The sequence below is a fragment of the Euprymna scolopes genome, chromosome 21 (assembly GCF_053919585.1).
Source record: "Euprymna scolopes isolate OS-2025 chromosome 21, ASM5391958v1, whole genome shotgun sequence".
NCBI lineage: Eukaryota > Metazoa > Mollusca > Cephalopoda > Sepiida > Sepiolidae > Euprymna > Euprymna scolopes.
Genome location: NC_136502.1, coordinates 50,387,278 through 50,406,214, shown reverse-complemented (window position 1 = coordinate 50,406,214; position 18,937 = coordinate 50,387,278). Strand labels below are relative to the sequence as shown.

Genomic DNA, 18,937 nt, shown 5'->3' with positions numbered 1-18,937 from the left:
TTGTAGCCACAGCCACAACTGGACCTTTGATCCAGAACTTAACCAGAACTCTAGCATGGACCAAGAGATCATCCACCTCCATGTTACCAATCCCTGTTATTCTCTGCAGATTCACAGAAACTTCTTCCAGGGAAACCATTCACCAGGTTCAATCTCACAGTCATTTCCAGGCTCCTTCCCCCACATAACCAGCCAATCCTGCCAGTCTCCTAATCTCTGAGTCGAAGACATCGACTGATTCATCAGTCCATCTCAACTTCGATAGCTTGCCAAGTCCGTGTACAAATACTAATTTCAGTCGCTGTTCTAACAGGGCAAGGTTTCTTTTGTCTTCTTCCTCCATTTGCTGGTATATTATGAGGGCTTACCTTCTAAATATAATTGTAGCAAGTTAACTATATCTCCAATCTTCTGAAGCTTTGCCACCATCTTTAACTTGTCTAGCCATTTAACTAGATCCCCTTTTCCACTAAAGGGCCTCAACATTTGATCACTTAACCTCCAGTCAGCTATGTTCATCAAAGTGTTGTGCCGAAATAGCTTGTGGTCTACCAACTAAGTAGGCTGATTAAAAGTGCTCACCCAACAGAAAGGCACCCCTCTTTCCTTTCTCCAATCTACCTTAATGATCTGCTCACTCCCTTTTATGGCCTACTTCAAAAAAAAAAAATGTCTTTCTCATCATGCACTGCCTTTCCCATCATGCACTTTGTGTGCATAAATGAGTCGGCCATTTTGTCTCTCTTCTTTCACATGGAGCAACACATGTAAGCCCTTCATTTTCTTTGCAGATACACCACAGTAACCATTTTTGTGTATAGTTTTGCAATGAGCTTTGAAGGATAATTTATTATTGGATTTTATAATAAGTATGTCTAGAAAAGTAATGAGTGATTGTTTTCCATTTCATAGGTGAAATTTATGGGGGGTATGCGGAAAATTTGCAGCTATGCCCAACCCAACGATGGTTATTCCGTGGGTCATATAGTTACTAAACTACTAAAAAAAAAAAAAAAATGCAATCCTAAAAACTTTAAAGAAGCAAGAAACGACAGTCTAAAAGATAAAATAATTTATTGAGAAAAAAAGGGTGGAAAAAAAATGATTTAAAAAAAATAAGGAAATTTATAATGCTCGAAGAAGGAAAGAAAGAGTGATAGATAGAAAGAAGTCACTTACTGAAGCGTGAAGCGTTTGTTACAATAAACGACCGCATTATCTTTTTACGTGTAGACGAAAATAAGTCAACATAAGTTACTTCCCCTTAATTGTCATAATATCTCCTTTCGACTTTGAGTAAATAAGTCCATATTAGTTTCTTGTAGACGAAAATAAAACCACGAATATTCAAACAAAGTTCATTTGGTAATTCCTGTAATTTCGTCTCTTTCGTAGCTGAGTTTCCACCACCTCACTCGGCAGAATTTCCTTTCTTATTATGCACAGCGAAGTCGCGACTTTCCATTTGTAATCTGACAAAACTTAACCTCAAAGCATTTTGACCTCATGTATGCCATTAAACAACTTCTTCATTCCTAGAAGAAATATTCTGTCTTTTACCCTCTGATGCACGAATGTTACTGATTTTTATGTCTTCTTCTTCAACCTAGTCACGACATGTGGATAAACATAACCTTCACTTAGTTAGCTTATTTCCAAACTTTCTTGATTTCCAACTGTTTTAAAGTCCAGTTGAGAGTATTTCTAATTTTTACATCTTTTTTGACAGAGACAAAGTTCACACGTTACACAACTTGCCAAAACCTCAACTGGCAATATAACGCAAATCTTAAAGAAAAAAATTTTTTAAAAAGCCGGAACTTCCCAAACCAATCAGTGAGTACAGGTCAGTCGCGTGATACAACAATCATCATCATCATCATCATCATCATCATCATCATCATCATCACAGATAAAAGAGTAAGAAAGAAGAAGAAAAGTAAAAAGGAGAGGAAGAAAGATTAAATAGGAATAAAATTCCAACAGAGTCTGATTTGAATTAGTTTTAAATTATTTTGGAGATGAGTAAATTGTATAATTTTTATTTAATTATTTGGACTATTATCCTAATCATCTAGTTATTGTTTTCATGTTTCGCCCAATTATTCTTCTGGTCTTTGCCAGGTTAACCGCAATAGGATAGGAATGTCGAATCCTTCAACTACATCCATAGTAATTGCTGCCTTCAATGGCTGTTGGTCAACTAATCTTCTGGCCGGCTTTGGGTGGAATTGAAACTGCTACCTCTAGCTCCACGCTCACCTGGAATCGTAGATATTCCACTACACCACGGACCCCAAAGGCCAACCAAGTTGGGATTTTTTTGGTCTTATAAATCCAATTGTTGTTCCAATTGTTGATCTGGACCGATTGATATATTTTTGAGTTAGTTTGGAATTATTTTGGAGATGAGTAAATTAATTTACCAAATTGTATAAAATTGACCAAACCGTGGTGAGATGACAACACTCTTTTTTTATTGAAGGCAGTAATTGCTGTAAACGTAGTTGGAGGATTCGACATTCCTATCCCGTCGTGGTTAACCTGACGAAGGCCAGAGGAATAATTGGCCGAAACGCCATGAAAACAACAACTAGAAGATGAGGATAATAGTCCAAATAATTAAATAAAAATTAGAGTTTAATTTGTTTTTAATTTATCTACGTGCTTGCTATGAAAATGTTTCTGCTGAAGATTTGTTGCACCCATATGTAGCGGTCGCTACAAACTGAAATTACAAGTCCAATGAGTTTTTTTTTGTTTTTGTTTTATAAATAAATAAAGGTGGACTGTTTGGAGAACTTGTAGACGATTTTCCCACATACTGACCAATCTGCCTGCGGGCTGCATTGATTTCAACTGTCCTTTGAAGAGCTTCTTTAGCCGCTTTGGAAATAATGGTCAATCTGTAGGGCCTCTCTTCTCTCTCTCCTGTCCCTGTCCATTTGGTGTCCAAACATTGGTGATCTTTGTCTGAAGATGGCTGCTGGTCGACCTTCAACAGGAAAAAAGAACTTCCAACTCGATCGTCAATATGAGGCAGCTGTCACATGCAGTCATGCACCTCTTACACTTTACGTTGAGGTTAAATGCTTACTTACGTTTCATGCTGTTGCATTTTTGCAGATTCACAAGAGGCATCTATCATCCTTTTGGCACACAGAACAAGAATATTGACCAGAGTCTCTTTGGGATTATTAACCAAAACCAAAACACCCTTACTTTTGTTTTAAGTAAATTCGCCCTCAAACCTTTAACTTCCAGACTATTTATTTTTCATAGTTTCAACTTATCTCTTAACTTTTCCAAGAACTTAACAATAATAACTAAACCATAAGTATAGCGTAATTCCCATAGACAGTCGAACCTCAACTTTTTTGATATTACCTTCAAGTAAAAAGTAAAAATATAGAGGATTATTGACAAATCTCTAGTGAACCCCAGCCTTGACATTGAAGTTGTGACTGTAAGCATTCATATATGCACATTGTACGAGACAGACAAGTCATTCCTCTCTGCCTGATTTATTGATTGCTCACCAGAGCATTTCTCTTACGACCATTGGAGTTTTATATAGGTTCATGAATACGTGTGAAGTCTCCTTCTACAGGGTGGAAGGATAAAATTGTCGCCCTAAAGAAAACAACACTACAGTTTTATTTTAAAACTTTTATTGAAAAAATCAATTGAGGTAACTTGATTATGTAATAGAGCTGACATCGATACAATGTATAGTTAGTATTTAGAAGAATTCCTGTGTAGAGACGTTGATGAAAGATTAGGCATTATGGTGGAAGAAGGAGAGTTCATGTGTGTACTGCATTGAAGTTTGTATACGGGAGTAGCCATATTGGCTAGTTTGTCTTCTCATTGACCGAGGGCCAAAAGCCAGTGTGAAGTTTCATACCAAAAGGCTATTATTTATGCTTTGAATGCTATGTTATTTTAGAATGTTTAGTCAGGATTACTTGCAGTGGAAAGTATCCTCTTGCCATGTTGTCCTGATAAACCTTTGTACAGAGAAACTTTAGACACACGAAGATAGTGTCTAGTAGGTATTCAAATTTCTCTCCTTTTTTTAAAATTTAATTCAGTCAGTTTTAAAAGATCACAAGATCCTGGAGCTAACACTTGATTTCATTATGATTTGGATTTATATCCGAGGATTCTTTTAAGAATAGACGCTATTCCCTTTATATCTGTATTTTGCCACAGCTTGGTCTACCAGGGATTGATTTTAAGTTTTTATTAAGATTTTTTTTATTAGGCCACTTGCTACTATCACACCCGGTGCATTGTGTATTTCTCTCAGAGACCATGTTTTCAAACATTTTTTTAGATCCTGATATTTTGTTATCTTTTCCCGTTCAGCTCTATTAAGGCCATAGTTATTTGGGACTGGAACATCAATAATCACCACAGTTCTTTCAGGCTTGTTCCCTATTACAATGTCTGGCTTGATGGCCTTGTCTTTTACATATCTGCCCGCTTGTATATCTTTATCATAGAACACAGTCATTTTTCTTTTGGATGTTATCAGTGATGGTTCATGTTCCCATTTGGTCATCGATCTGTCAAGTTGCATCTCTCCATACATCTTCCAATATAGGTATTTACATACTTTGTTTTGTCAGACAGTCTAAAGACCATCAGCTAATAGGATTGTGCATCAAGATATTAGGTGGCTTGGACTCTCGATTGCTGAGTGGTAAAACATGCACTAGCCATTTGATTGTTGGCTAGACATTTTTTTCAAGCCATTTGTAAGTAATGATCTTAAATGACTACAATGAGTCTTTCCTCATTAAATGGAAGTCTTTGACTCTTGTCACTGAAGTGAAGTCTGTCTATATACTCCTGGTTTAGCTTTTCCATGAACTTTTCTGCTGTTCCCATCCTTGTTTTCTTGTGTTTATCTCAATTTCTGTGTATTTCTGTTGCAATATTTTGGATGTGTAATGGGGTATGATCCCACACAGCCGGGTGATTCTATTTATAAACGATGCTGCTAGGAACTGACAAATCGAATTAATTCACGTTCTGCTACCAACCAATCAGAAACCAGAATTGCTCCATAAATATTAAACCTTTTCTGTAGCAATTTCACATGTTTTTTCCGTCTCAACACAGTAAGAATATTTTGCTCTGTGGAACTGTTTACTGCAAATAAGTCACCTCTCAGGACTTGTGTCTAACAACAAACCATCGGAAACTGTTCTGTCTACTGCAAACCAGTCACCTCTCAAAACTTGTTCAGAACAATGAACCATCAGAAACTGTTCTGAAACTAAATATGGCTAACACTTCTAGAATTTCTTTCTTTTCTTGCAGTTTGTGTTGCTGGTTCATCATATACCTCAGCACTATTTTCCAGTATGACACCCCAAGGTTTTCAGAAAGGTTTGTGCTTGAGGTTTGGTCTCTCACCATTTCCATTGTCATATATGTTGAGATTTTGATGTATTGCCTCGATATGCATGGTTATTTCAGTGAGGCCTAGACCTTATTTTCGCTATAGGTATATCCTATCCTTACATTGGTTTCAGTATATTATTTTATGTAAAGTTAGCAGTTTCCTGGTTTTGTATATAGCCTATTGGTATTGCATTGAAACCAGTGAATAATACTGAAACCATATACGATGACAGGAATTTCAAGCTAGTCTATAGCAGTAATTTTGTTTTTAGGGCTTAATTCGGATTTGAGGATCTTTTTAAGGTGCATTTGTATCCTTGTTCCACCTTCTGTCTCATTTTTTTATGCTTCAGTTACGTTTTCCTCTATACCAAGGTATTTGTATGTGGCATCCTCCACTAGGTCTTCAATAAGGCCATCATTGAGCCACAAAAGTTCGGATGTTGCTTTTTTTCTCCTTTTTTATTGTGGATTATTTTAGTGAGGCATTGGCCATATTTTTGTAGTATTTACTGTCAATGCATTGGCTTCAGTATATTATTTTATGTAATGTTAGCAGTTTCCTGGTCTTTGTATCTCTCCTAGTGATATTGTATCGAAGCCAGTTAGTGATACCAAAACTATAGAGAATGCCAGTTATTGCAAGCTGGTTTATAGCACTAATTTTGTTTGGGGGCTTAATTCGTGCTTGAAGATCTTTTTAAGGTGTACTAATTATTCTTGTTCCTCCTTCTCTAGTGTGTCTGCGCATGTGGACTATTAAATTAGACTTTACTGTAAATGCTGAACCACACATTTTGCAAGAATGTGGTTTTTCTCCAGTGTGAGTTCGCATATGTTTTATTAAAGAAGATTTTTCTGTGAATGCAGCACCACACACTTCACAGGAAAAAGGTTTCTCTCCGGTGTGTTTTCTCATATGAACCGTTAAATTAGATTTCACTGTGAATGATGAACCACACACTTCACAAGAATAAGGTCTCTCTCGACTGTGGGTACGCATGTGTGTCTTTAATTGTGGTTTCTGTGAGAAAGATGAGCCACAGACTTCGCATAAGTGAGGCTTCTCTCCAGTGTGTATTCGCATGTGTGACTTTAATGCAGACTTTGTTGTGGATGATGCACCACAGATTTCACAGGAATGAGGTTTCTCTCCAGTGTGAATTCGTATGTGTACCCCTAAGTTCGATTTCACTGCAAATGAGGAACCACACACTTCACAAGAATAAGGTTTATCACCAGTGTGAGTGAGCATATGTATCTTTAGATGTGGCTTTTGTGTAAATGAAGAGCCACACACTTCACAAGAGAAAGGTTTCTCTCCTGTATGAGTCCGTAGGTGTGCATTTAAAGCTGCTGTCCTTGTGAAAGATAAATGACATATTTCACAAGAATGAGAATGTTTAAGCATGTGTGCCTTTAAATCACGTTTACTCTTAAATGATGAGCTGCACGCTTCACAAGAAAAAGGTTTATCTCCGACGTGTATTTGCATATGGATGTCTAAATGAGTTTTTGAAATGCATAACAAGTCACACACTTGACAGTTGTAAGGTTTCTCGCCAGTGTGTGTTTGTATATGTCTCTTCAAATGGGACTTTGTTTTAAATGATGAGCTGCACAATTCACAAGAGTATGGTTTCTCTCCAGTGTGTATGCGTATATGTGTCTCCAAAAGTGATTTGAAAATACATGATAAGCCACAAACTTGACAAGTATAAGGTTTCTCTTCAGTTTGTTTTTTCATTTTTTCATTTACACTGGATTTTGTTATAGATGACGTGTCACACATTTCAAAAGAACAAACACTTTTTCTACACCACACGTAATGACAATAGTGTGAAAATGTTAAATAACAACATTTCAAGATGTAAGATTTTCAGCTTTTTGTAATTTTACTTCAGTGCAAGTTCTCAGAAATTAAGGGGGGTCGCTCCATAGATCCCCAAGTGTTCTAGTAAATTCTCCTTTACTTCACAAAATCGAGTTAATACAGAAAGAAGAACATTGATTTTCCAATTGATTATTGATTAGATTTTTTATTATTGATTAGTTATTAGATTTTTTATTATTGATTAGTTATTAGATTTTTTATTATTGATTAGTTATTAGATTTTTTATTATTGATTAGTTATTAGATTTTTTATTATTGATTAGTCTATTTCTTGTGATCTCTTGGTCTAATTAGATTTCAGGACAAAGGTTTTTGTAGTTTGTTAGAGTCTCAAGCTAAATGCTCAAAATCAATTAAAACGGATGCCTATAAACCAGAGGATCGTATTTAGACTTTGAATATCGAGTTTTTTTTTTCAATATTTGGTTAGGATCTACATGTGAGAGGAAGTAACTTCATGCATGTTGAGCTGGCAAACGCCTCTACAGAGAGAGACTTTAGAAACCCAAGGAAAATGTCTTTAAAGCATTTACCTTCTGTGCTAGTATACGTTTGTACAGAACTTCATGAATAGGGAACTTTTCTCTTGTAAATTGAGATTTTGTTCCAGAAGTTTTCTTTCCACTTTAAGTTTACAAATTTTCTTTTACACTGGATTTTGGTAAAAACTATGTGTCATACATTGCTATAGAAATAGACTAGTAAATAAGTAGAGAACATTCTGCTCCTAAATTCACCAATCAGATCACACATTTCTAAAAGCTTTTGCTACATTCATAATTTAAAATGTGTTCTCTGTGAAAATGATTAGCAACGAAATTCTATTAGTTCTAGTTAGTGTCCCCAATGATTCTGGATTAAAAATTCATGTAAAAAATTTCGAAGTATATGGTTTTTCTCCAGTGTTAGTGTTTGTTTTTAAATGCATTTAGTTGTAAATGATGAGCCACCAACTCCATGAATAAATTTCTCCTTTCACATGGATCCGTATTTCTCAATATAAATTAGAATGTATTGTTAAATATATGAGCTACACACTCTAGAACAAAAATCTTTTACTCTGTGTTGCATATACAATTCACTTTTTCTTGTTATACATTGGTTCATATGTATTGGCAGATGAAGGTTAAGCAGAAATGTTTATCGTCTCATTTTAGGCTGCTTACTCTTCCACATGTGAAGGGAAATATTTATTTGTTTGCATCATATACGCGCAGAATCCCCTTTTATCCTTATCCATTTTCCTGTTACCTGCAAATGAACAAGAGATTTTATTTAATTCATGTTACTGTTAGAAAGCAGACTTATATTACAATGAAATACTTGAAAATACTTTTAAAATGTTTATATAGAATTTATCAAAGTTTAGAAGATAATAGATCAAGCAACAATGTGTTGAATTTGGTTCTATTCTATCAGAATCGAGTTTTAGGCCTATATAATATTAACTAATTATCAATATTACATTACACACTCATCTGTGAGTCTTTCAAATGACAGATGAAAACAACACACCACGCAAAATATTACTGTATACATTAATATCAGCGAAAACTCTGAATAAATAAGGAGTTTCATTAATAATTAAGGTAGATATTCACTAACACAAAATAAAAAATAATGAAAATGTTTTTGCAACCATTCTTGACAATTAGTAATATTCCATGTTGGACTTTCGAGCAACATTATCATTGCATGACAATTGATTTGAATAATTTTACATAATTCACCATCGCCTAAAGCTTTGTCTGTTTTACAAGTACTTTAATGGGATGCACTCTGATGAACTCATAGCACTTATGCTCCCTTTAATATACATACTCTTGATCAACCCGACAAGCAGAAAAGTCATACTCCTTCACTGTTAAGGTCCCTAGAAAGCCTTCTATAATAATTTCTTCTCTTGAACTGCTAAACTTTGGAATTCCCTTCCTTCTTACTTCTTTCTTCTTCCCTGATTGTACTACCCTACAGAAGTTTGAATATAATGTAAGCATAACTCTTGCTGCTCAACTTCCCACAATTCTCTGTTAGACATGATTCCAAATAATAACCTCTTATATCCAAGTGTTTTGAGTAAAAAGGAGTAACTGACCTTTGAATGTACTGATTTGAGACTGATACCAAGATTAAGAAAAAGGTACAACAGTTTGTTACAAATTAGTATTTTCTCTATTTCAACTCAATGTATCAAAACACAGTATTGCATTTCCATCTCAAAATCAGTTTTCTGGTTACCAATGTCTCCTATTTATAATTTTGTTATGTGATTAATAAGTTTTAGTAAAGAAGGTTTCAACAAAGTTGCAATGTTAGTGTTTTAAAGGAAACTTTTTTACTACAAAGAAAAGACACAGAACATTAATAAAAATTAATAATCCGGACAAAATTAACACATACTTGAATTCAATGTATCTTATTTTTTTAATAGTCCAAATCTTTAAGTGTGACAGTCAAAAAATGATGTTGGAGGCAAAGTTGATCATTTTTTGCATTCTGGCATTTCATAAGCGTTTGAACTGTTACAATGCTTTTGAATCATCATTACAAATGCTAATTTGAGCTGAAGAAAAAAAGCAAGATTTAATTAGAAATGATTAATGTGATTATGGAAATGGTTCAAAGAACTGAATTAAAACCTATGAAATAGAATTTAATAAACTTCAATCTGAAAATAGTTTAATTAAATTTTCCTCAATCAAAACTTTCTTCACATATAGATTTGACAAAGCATTTTTTCAAACACATGGCCAAACAGACATACTTGAAGGTAAGTATTTTCATTTGAGCATTTTATGTGTATGAGAAAATTTGCTGTAATTTATTTTTAATTTTAATTTCTTTTTATTAAAACACTAGCCTGGCTGACTGGCATTGCCCAGGTGTTTGGAGGTGTGTGTTGAGCAAAATAAAACAAAAAAACTGGTAGTAGGCAGGCTCGAACCCGTGATGAAAAGGCAGAAAAGAAAGTGAAAGAAAATCTGACATCTTACCACTACTCCATGATGCGACCAGAAGTCTAAAACATTCAAATTTAACATATTCAATCAAAAGCAAAAGATGACTTGCAGAAATGGGGTTGCTTTTAATGTGGGGGAAAACCAGCTCTCCCAAAAAAGGGGCACTCTGGTGTATCCAAATAAATAGTAATTGTCTCAGTATGAAGGGTTTCCCCTTCATTGACAAGAACCAATTACAGAACAGATACTACCTGGCCTGAAGGCCAAACATTTTTGTATGAATAGCTTCACTTTATTTATACAAAAAAGACAAACAAACACTGGAGATGACGGCATGGCGAGAATTTGTTTAACTTGATCAAAAAAAAAAGAAGGAAATATTACGATCTGGGAAGTATGTGAAACCTTCTCGTAAAATCTAAACGACATAAGAAACCCGATGCAAAAAACCTTTCATGGACATATACAAACGCTTGCACCCATTTTAATCTTTACATAATAGATGTCAATCTGTTTCATTCAAAATCATTTATATGACTGAAATAGGAATTGACCAAATAGTATTTCTATATATTTTATCTATACAAGTAAATTTTCTTGCATTTCGTGACAGTTATTTGTTGTCTATTTGTTTTTTGTTTTGTCTTTGTTTTTTCAACACATTTTCTTGTTAATTATATTAGACAATCGCCTCAGTTTTTGTTTATTTTGTATTATTTTAGTACATTTTATATATAAATCTGTAAATTAAGAGAGACATAAATTCAAATCAGAATTCAATGCTTTATTTCTGGCTAGAATTGAAAAAAAAAACATCTATTATTAAGATAAGAAATCCGTGATGTCATAAAATTAGCAAAGGGTAGTAAAACAATTTATACATATGATATTTTTTCAAACACTTTATTACCTGGCAATATGACCTTTAGGTATAGCTAAAATTTTGTATGAACAGAATGGTAGTTTTTTTTTCAGAGAAATTAAAAACAATCTATTTCTACATATATATTTTTTTATCAAAAATATATGAAAAGATAAGAATAAATTTAATTATGAGAGAAAAATTCATCTTATCTTTACTTTAAAAATACACAAACATGTTTAGCATTTTATTAGGAAAAGGATGATTTAATTTTATTTAACATTCTTTTGAAATATTTAGAAATAATTATTTAAGTTATTAGCCAACTACAATACAATAAAAATAATACTCCATTGATCGGCTTCAGATATATGTCAATTTTTATCATACTGATATAATCTTGGAAGTTTTCAACCTTTAAACTTATATGAAAAAAAAAACATTTAGTCTCAAGTCCTTCATTAGAAAACTCCTTTGTTTGGAAATCAATAAATCGCTTGCAATCACCACATTAGTCTGCTTCCAAGAATTTACGCTAGTCTTAATATTGTAAAGATCATTTTTTATCATAAAAAATCTGTTTAGGTGATTTAGGAACAGTATTTTATCTCATGGTTCTTCAGCAGTGTTGATCAGCCACCACCTATCTATTTATTATGGGGACATATGCACTCAGTTTAAATGGACTTTTCTAATCGTTATAAAAACCCTGAGTCTAATAAAGTTATGGGGAACCATCGCAACTTAACAGAAGACTACAGACTAACAGTTGGAAAATGCCGGCAACCTTTTTTTGTATTCACTTTCTGGTACAATATATTCTTTTCTACCTAAATCTGTTGTTTAAGTCTTTCTTTATGGCTCTTTCCTCCAGCCACAACAACTGCAAACAAGATATTCAGACTAATTTTTAATTGAAATATTTAATGATTTTGTAAACAAAGAACACTCTTCAACAACACTGACCATGTGACAAAGTATTACAATGGCCAAGATTATGTTCAAAAGTACTAACAATGAAGCATTCAGAAAGGTGGTTCCATAGAACCGGACAAAAATTTTAAAGACCAGGAAGCAACTCTGAAAGTTGCAGTGAACTCTATAAGCTCCTCAAGAACTTTTTCTTTAGAAATCTCTAAAAAAAGGAAAGAAGATAATAAAATCGTTCAACTGGTAAAAATTTTTAGATGAAAAATCCGTACGTTGAATTCTTCATTTTCGGTTTTCTTCCCTTGTGCTTTCTCTTTTAGATAAAATTAAATGTTGTGACAAGAAGAACTTAATTCTAACTTTTTTTTTCTACTAAGGAAGAAAGGGGAACATTAATGAAGAGAAAGAGAAGTGCAATTTTTTCGTTCAATCTCAAGGTCTACATTGTGGTGATCATTACAGAAAAGGCTACATGGTACACAGTAAATTACTTTTTTACATGTTCAAAACCAAAACGTATAGCTCTCTAGCCTCAGTCATTACCATTTTAACTATTGTCAGATGGATAATAAAATGTCGGTTAAAATCGACTTTAATATATAAATGTATATTTGTGTAGTATTGGGACTCCAAGATTAAATGCTATGTAGGTAGTTTTAAAAATAGAAAGATATAAGCATATTTGATTTCCTATCAGCGAATTAGCAGGGTCAGAAGGTTAGATTTGACAGCCATCAAACCAAGTCACTTTCAATGACCTAGATTAGAATGCACCGGGAATTAAGGGGTGACACGGGAATTGTGGTTGTAGGCTTCCTGTTGACGACCACATGGGCAGAGAGTGATTTTAGACAGCAGAGAAACCAGACAGGAGATTTCAAGTCTCTCCCCGACAACCAGGGTCCGAGATATAGGCTTGCCTTGAATAAAAGATTGAAGCTTCAGTCCATCTTGTTGTCATTAATGAATCTGTCTGCAGCGACCATTCCCTAACGAGATGGCAGACCAGCAACCAGAAGGCATCATCCGCTGGCCAAAGTAAGCAGGTATGTTCACATTACATTGCACATGCACATCTCGGGAAACCTTCCAAGGCAAGAAACGGTGTAAAGATAAGAACACACACCCACACACACATATAACAGTGAACTGCATGTAACATACATAAGAGCATACACACCCACACACGTATATGTAAGAACTTTGATAAACGTAAACGAAACATAAAAGTACTTGTAACAAGAAAACGTAGAAGTAAATGAAATAGAAAAGTAAATGATTTAATAATAATAAATAGTAAATAATAAACAGAATACATCCAGTTTTACGGTAACATTTGTGCATGCATACAAGAGCACTTTAAGTTAACTTACGCCTGCTAACTTCCAATATTTTTAAAATTTTAACCCCTTAACAGCTATTTTTACTGGCTTGATTCAAATCTCCTTGACAGGTGCAAGTCCCCTATAACAAGTTTTAACTCTGTAGACCGAAAACTGATGAACAAACTTGATAGAGACCATTACTCAATGTCACTTTAATATATATACATAGATTTTTTTCATCTTTCAAATGAAAATGATATTTTGCAGATGAAATAAAATTTCATGCAAGTTTTTTATCGCATGTAAATTTTGGAAGAGAAAAGTTTTTACATTGAACAGCAGTCAAATTACATGTTTAATGGTAAAATTTATGTTTTTTAATTGATAAAGGAAAAAAAATATTTTTAATGATAAATTTATGTTTTTTAATTGATAAAGGAATAATAAATAAACTATTTTTAATAGTAAAATTTGTTTTTTGATTGATAAAGAAAAAATAAATAAACTATTTTTAATGGTAAAATTTATGTTTTTAATTGATATAAAGGAAAAATTAATAAACTATTTTTAATGGTAAAATTTGTTTTTTAATTGATAAAAGAAAAATGAATAAAATATTTTTAATGGTAAAATTTGTTTTAATTGATAAAGGAAAAATAAATAAACTATTTTTAATGATAAAATTTATGTTTTTTAATTGATAAAGGAAAATAAACTATTTTTAATGGTAAAATTTGTTTTTTAATTGATGAAGGAAAAATAAATAAAATATTTTTAATGATAAAATTTATGTTTTTTAATTGATAAAGGAAAAATAAATAAAATATGAAATTAAGTAAAAACTGAAAACAGTAAATAAGATCACATAAATTCGATCGAAATGGGCTTTAACATCAATCTCAAATAAGATTGGCCAAAAAAGAAAAAAAAAATCAGAATTTTAATAAACAAGTTGCAGAAAAAGCTAACTGTGGAAGAAAGATAACTCCAGTTAACAATTTTCTCGTTATAGGACTGATTCATGAAATTAAATTAATATTCTTCCTTACCTATCCTCTTTTATTAAATGTTTATAAAAATGGCGACTCTAATTTTCTGGCTGAGTTTTCACTTCAACATTTTACGTATACAATGGAATTTCTATAATTTTTTTCAACACCATTTTTTTCTTTTATTAAAACATGGCTTATGAGTAAAAAAATAAGTTTTTTTAAAAATAACACCAAAATCCACTTCACTCAAAATAATTTACATGACTGAAATAGGAACATCTTATTTTCTTTGCCTCCCCACGAGGCAGAGTTAGACACCAGGGTCGTTTTTTAATATGGAATAAAGGAACAAAAACAAAAATTGTCTCAATCGTGAAGTATTTCTCCTCCATTAACCAAGAACAAAACAGTGAAGTGTAGCATCTAAACAGATACTGCACTTTGATCTGGGCCTGAAACAGGAACTTATCAAATAGTATATATATATATATATATATATATATATATATATATATATATATATATATATATATATATATATATATATTGGTTTGAAAAATCATTAATTTTTTATCATCTCTTCCTTTCCATATCATAACTGTTTTAAAAATGACAGGAAAAAGAAATATTTTTGGATAGCTAAAGTACACTTGTGCCGGTTGTTTGTTTGTTTTTGTTTAAGCCCTTTCTTTTTCTTGCTAATTATACCTGACAATCGACTCAGTTCTTGTTTAGTTTGTATTATTTTAGTAATTATCCGAAAATTAAATGAGAAATAAATTGAAATTCGATTTTTTTTTAATTTCTGCCTTGAATTGAAAAAAACAAAAAAACAAAGTTGCTTGTTACGTTATAGTCGACAAATCAATTTCTTTTAAATATATTGTTTTAAGCAAACACTTTCTTAATTGTCATGTCGAAAATTGTAATATATCCAAAAATTACGAAAATCCATCAAGTAGAACAACAGCTATTGTTTTTAGTAAAGAAAAAAAAAAAGTTTATCGCTATAGACAACAAATATTGTACCTATTTATAATGCCTCCCCACGGCCCACGGGAGAGTTAGACACCAGGGTCGTTAGCCATGGCACAAGTAATCTAAAATATTCGTTTCGGAGTTATTTCCCCTGCGTTTAGCTCCATACTGCCTACTTTATAACGTCTAAGAAAAATGCGATTTTACCCAATTTTCCGTAAAAATTAGTTTTAACTAGAAATACATTTCTAGTCGATGATTTTTCATAATTTTTGGATATATTACTATTTTCGGCATGGCAATTAGATAGGTAATATTGTTTTGGATAAAAACGACATATTTTTTTTAATCGATCTGTCGACTCTATTTTAACAAGCACCATATTATTTTAGTAGTTATCTGGGAATTAAATGAAAAATAAATTGAAATTCGATATTTTAAAAATTTTCGCCGTGAATTAAAAAAATAAATGTCTATTTAATGTAAAGACAGATAAGAAAACTAGGAGAAAATAATTTTGGAAATGTACATTTTTTCTAGCCTATTTTTTCATTTGATCTGTTTTCATTGCAAACAGGGGATTAAAATGTTGAAACAAAACTAAAGATTTTACAGTGAAATATTTTCAGGAAGAGGGAAATTAGTTTCGTATTAAATAACTAATTTTTTTTTAACAATGGAAAAAAATCAACAATTCATTCAAAATAAATAAACTTCTATAGATCTTCCTTTTCAAAAAGTAAAAGAAAAATATGGGCACTTCTACAGAATTTGAGCTCTAAACAAATCCAACAACTTTAGTTCAGCAAAAGTCAGTTTGGCCAACACAGAGAAACATTTCCACACGATTGCTGACATTTTTCGATTTTTGAGCAATTATCGAGGCTCGACTGAGAACAACCATTTTTCCCTTCCTAATTCTATTGCACTTCATTTATTTTTAATTAAAAAAACAAAACCTTTAACATAAGTTAAAACACAACAAATTTATCCAGGTACGTAGAAGAGTAACTTAGCTTTTTCACCTTTTTTTTCCGTTAGCTATACTGAAAAACCATCATTTGGATTTAAGAAGTTTATTTAATTAACATATACTGTAAAACTTGTAGAGAACGCTCTGTTTTACGGTTGTTTTAAAAATGAAACGGAAATTTAAACTTCGTTCCATTTTAATCTTTTATTATTATTATTATTATTATTATTATTATTATTATTATTATTATTGTGCCCCCCAAACGAAAGTAATCGAAAGAATAATATTCAACAATCGTACTTTATATATATATATATATATATATATATATATATATATATATATATATATATATATATATATATATATATACTTAAAATTTTATTAATAAAAACGAAATACTTTAATTTTTAAACGAAAAAAGTCAATTTGGTATACCTTTTTGGTATTTTTTTCTTTTTTTTTTTTAACATAAGTCTAACTCACCGTCCACATTGGAAATGTCGATTTTAAAAGGTTTTCGTGTATGCATACAATGAATAAAAACCTTAACCTCCTTAGGTTAAGAACGGCTTCCGGAATAGACACCATGTCAGCATACTGGAAAACCTATAAAAGTTGATATGTCGAAACGATAAGTTGGACGTAATATCAAAATGTACCGAATTTAAAACGGAACGAAATTTTAATTTCCGTTCCATTTTACAACAACCGTAAAACAGAGGATTCTCCGCAAGTTTTACCAGAAATACTTACTTGTTTTAGAAACTCTTGAAGGATTCACCGATGTGAGTTCACGGAATTCTCCCATTTAGTGAGACAAAAAAAAATGGCTAAACGGTGTATCAGTATCACGATATTTTTCGATTGGCAAAGAAAGTCCTGTTTTTTTTTTATTTGTTTTCTTTTAACGCCCGAAAACTGAATAAACTTTATAGATTTACCGGATATTCCGAGCAAAGTGTAGTGTATGTGTCCATATTAGGTCTCTTATGCTGCCTTTAAAATTGGGACGACTATGGAAGAGGCAGGAAATATTTTTTTTTTAATGACCTACCGTAGAAAGTTGTTGGGTCAATCAACTTTGGGTCATCATTAATAACGCTTTAAATTTTTCTTTGGAGGAAAAATGATTTATCCACCTTCGGTTATAGTAACAATTTTCTGCTCCGTAGAAGGAACGGCGGTGACAAGCAAGATATGTTCCTTCTAATTTAATGAGTATCTTCCTTTCAGATCACTTTAAAGCACCCACCCCCCAGTTTACCTATGTTAAAAATGGCTTTCTTACCCGCTTCAGTTTCATTTGGCTAGACGTGGTGAAGCAGCAGCGCTTCCGCTTCACCACGTCTAGCCAAATGAAACCGGAGGTCAAAAAGAACAGACAATCTTGAATATAAACAAAATACGAATAGGATAACTAGTCTAAAATAAGGAAAACTCCAAAATATCACCATTTTGTAACCTGTGACTGACTACCAACTTCACTTAATCAAGGAATATGTCAACATAATTTTGTAGCATCCCTCAAAATTGAATTCAATGTTTTAAAAAATTAAAACATAAAAATGATTATTTTCCCTCTCTTCTCCATTTACATTTGTTGCGGGGCCGGTCACCCGGAGACAATCGACCCAACAACTAACAAGGTAGACACGGGTAAAAGGGAAACAGCAAAAAGGCAAAGAAAAATGACAGACACAGGTTGTTTGGTTAAAGACGAGGGTTCGCCTTTTATTTGCAAAGGAAGCGAAAAGTCGTATGATCTGGATGCTGGTTGTCCGGAAGGTCGTACGTCACAGGAGGCTAAGGTCTGGAGGGCTGGAACAGGTACTCTAGACGTAGCGTGGTTTTAGGGTTGCTCGCTGGGCCTGGAACGATTGGCTGGATGTCAGGGCGATCCGGAACGGACAGAGGACACTGAGAATGAGAGGGTCCGTGTTAAGGAATGGACGACAGTGAGAACATAGGATGAGTGTTAAGGAATGGACGATTGGTAGGGAGCCAGGTGCAGGTGAGGCTGTATACTGAAGGAGCAAGGTGCATGCAAGGTTGCAGGCCAGAGGAGCAAGGTGCTGGCGAAATTGCAGGCCAGAGGAACGAGGTACAAGCGAGGTTGCAATTTGGAGGAGCGAGGTGCAAGCGAGGTTGCAGGTCTGAGGAGCAAGGTGCAGGCGAGGTTGCTGGAAAGCTGCAGGAGGAGCTGCAAGGCTAGAAGGCTGCAGGGGAGTGAGCTGGAGGCACTGGAGCGAGCTGGAAAGGCTGTGGAAATCAGCAGGGCTGGAGTGAGCTGGAAGCACTGGAGACTGGGAGTGAAGTTTGATCGCATTAGTAGAAAAACTTATTAGCCTTGGTAAGGGCTGGTTGTTTAGCCCTGATAAAGGCTGTTTCAACTGCTGCTGATGGCTGGTGTCGCTGGGAATCCTTCGGCTGGTGGGTTGACATGACTGGTGGCATCAGTCGTCGCTTCGGGAGCCCCCCCCCCCCACCGGCTGTATTGATTTAGCCAGCATGATGTTAGAGGTGTCGCTCCCAATAAGACAAACAAACGACTCTAATTAATTTCAGAGCGAAATTTATACAATTAAAAGTAGCTTGGGAGTTTGTT

General features: G+C 33.4%; 1 long non-coding RNA gene across 1 annotated transcript; it reads right to left on the bottom strand.

The window, feature by feature from the left end:
- Positions 1–3,654: 3,654 nt before the first annotated feature.
- LOC145242281 (uncharacterized) lies at positions 3,655–17,662 on the bottom strand. Its single transcript, XR_013862686.1, has 2 exons — positions 17,086–17,662; positions 3,655–8,560 (listed from the first exon to the last, which is right to left on the bottom strand). It is a non-coding gene; the product is annotated as an uncharacterized LOC145242281 (long non-coding RNA).
- Positions 17,663–18,937: the final 1,275 nt, after the last annotated feature.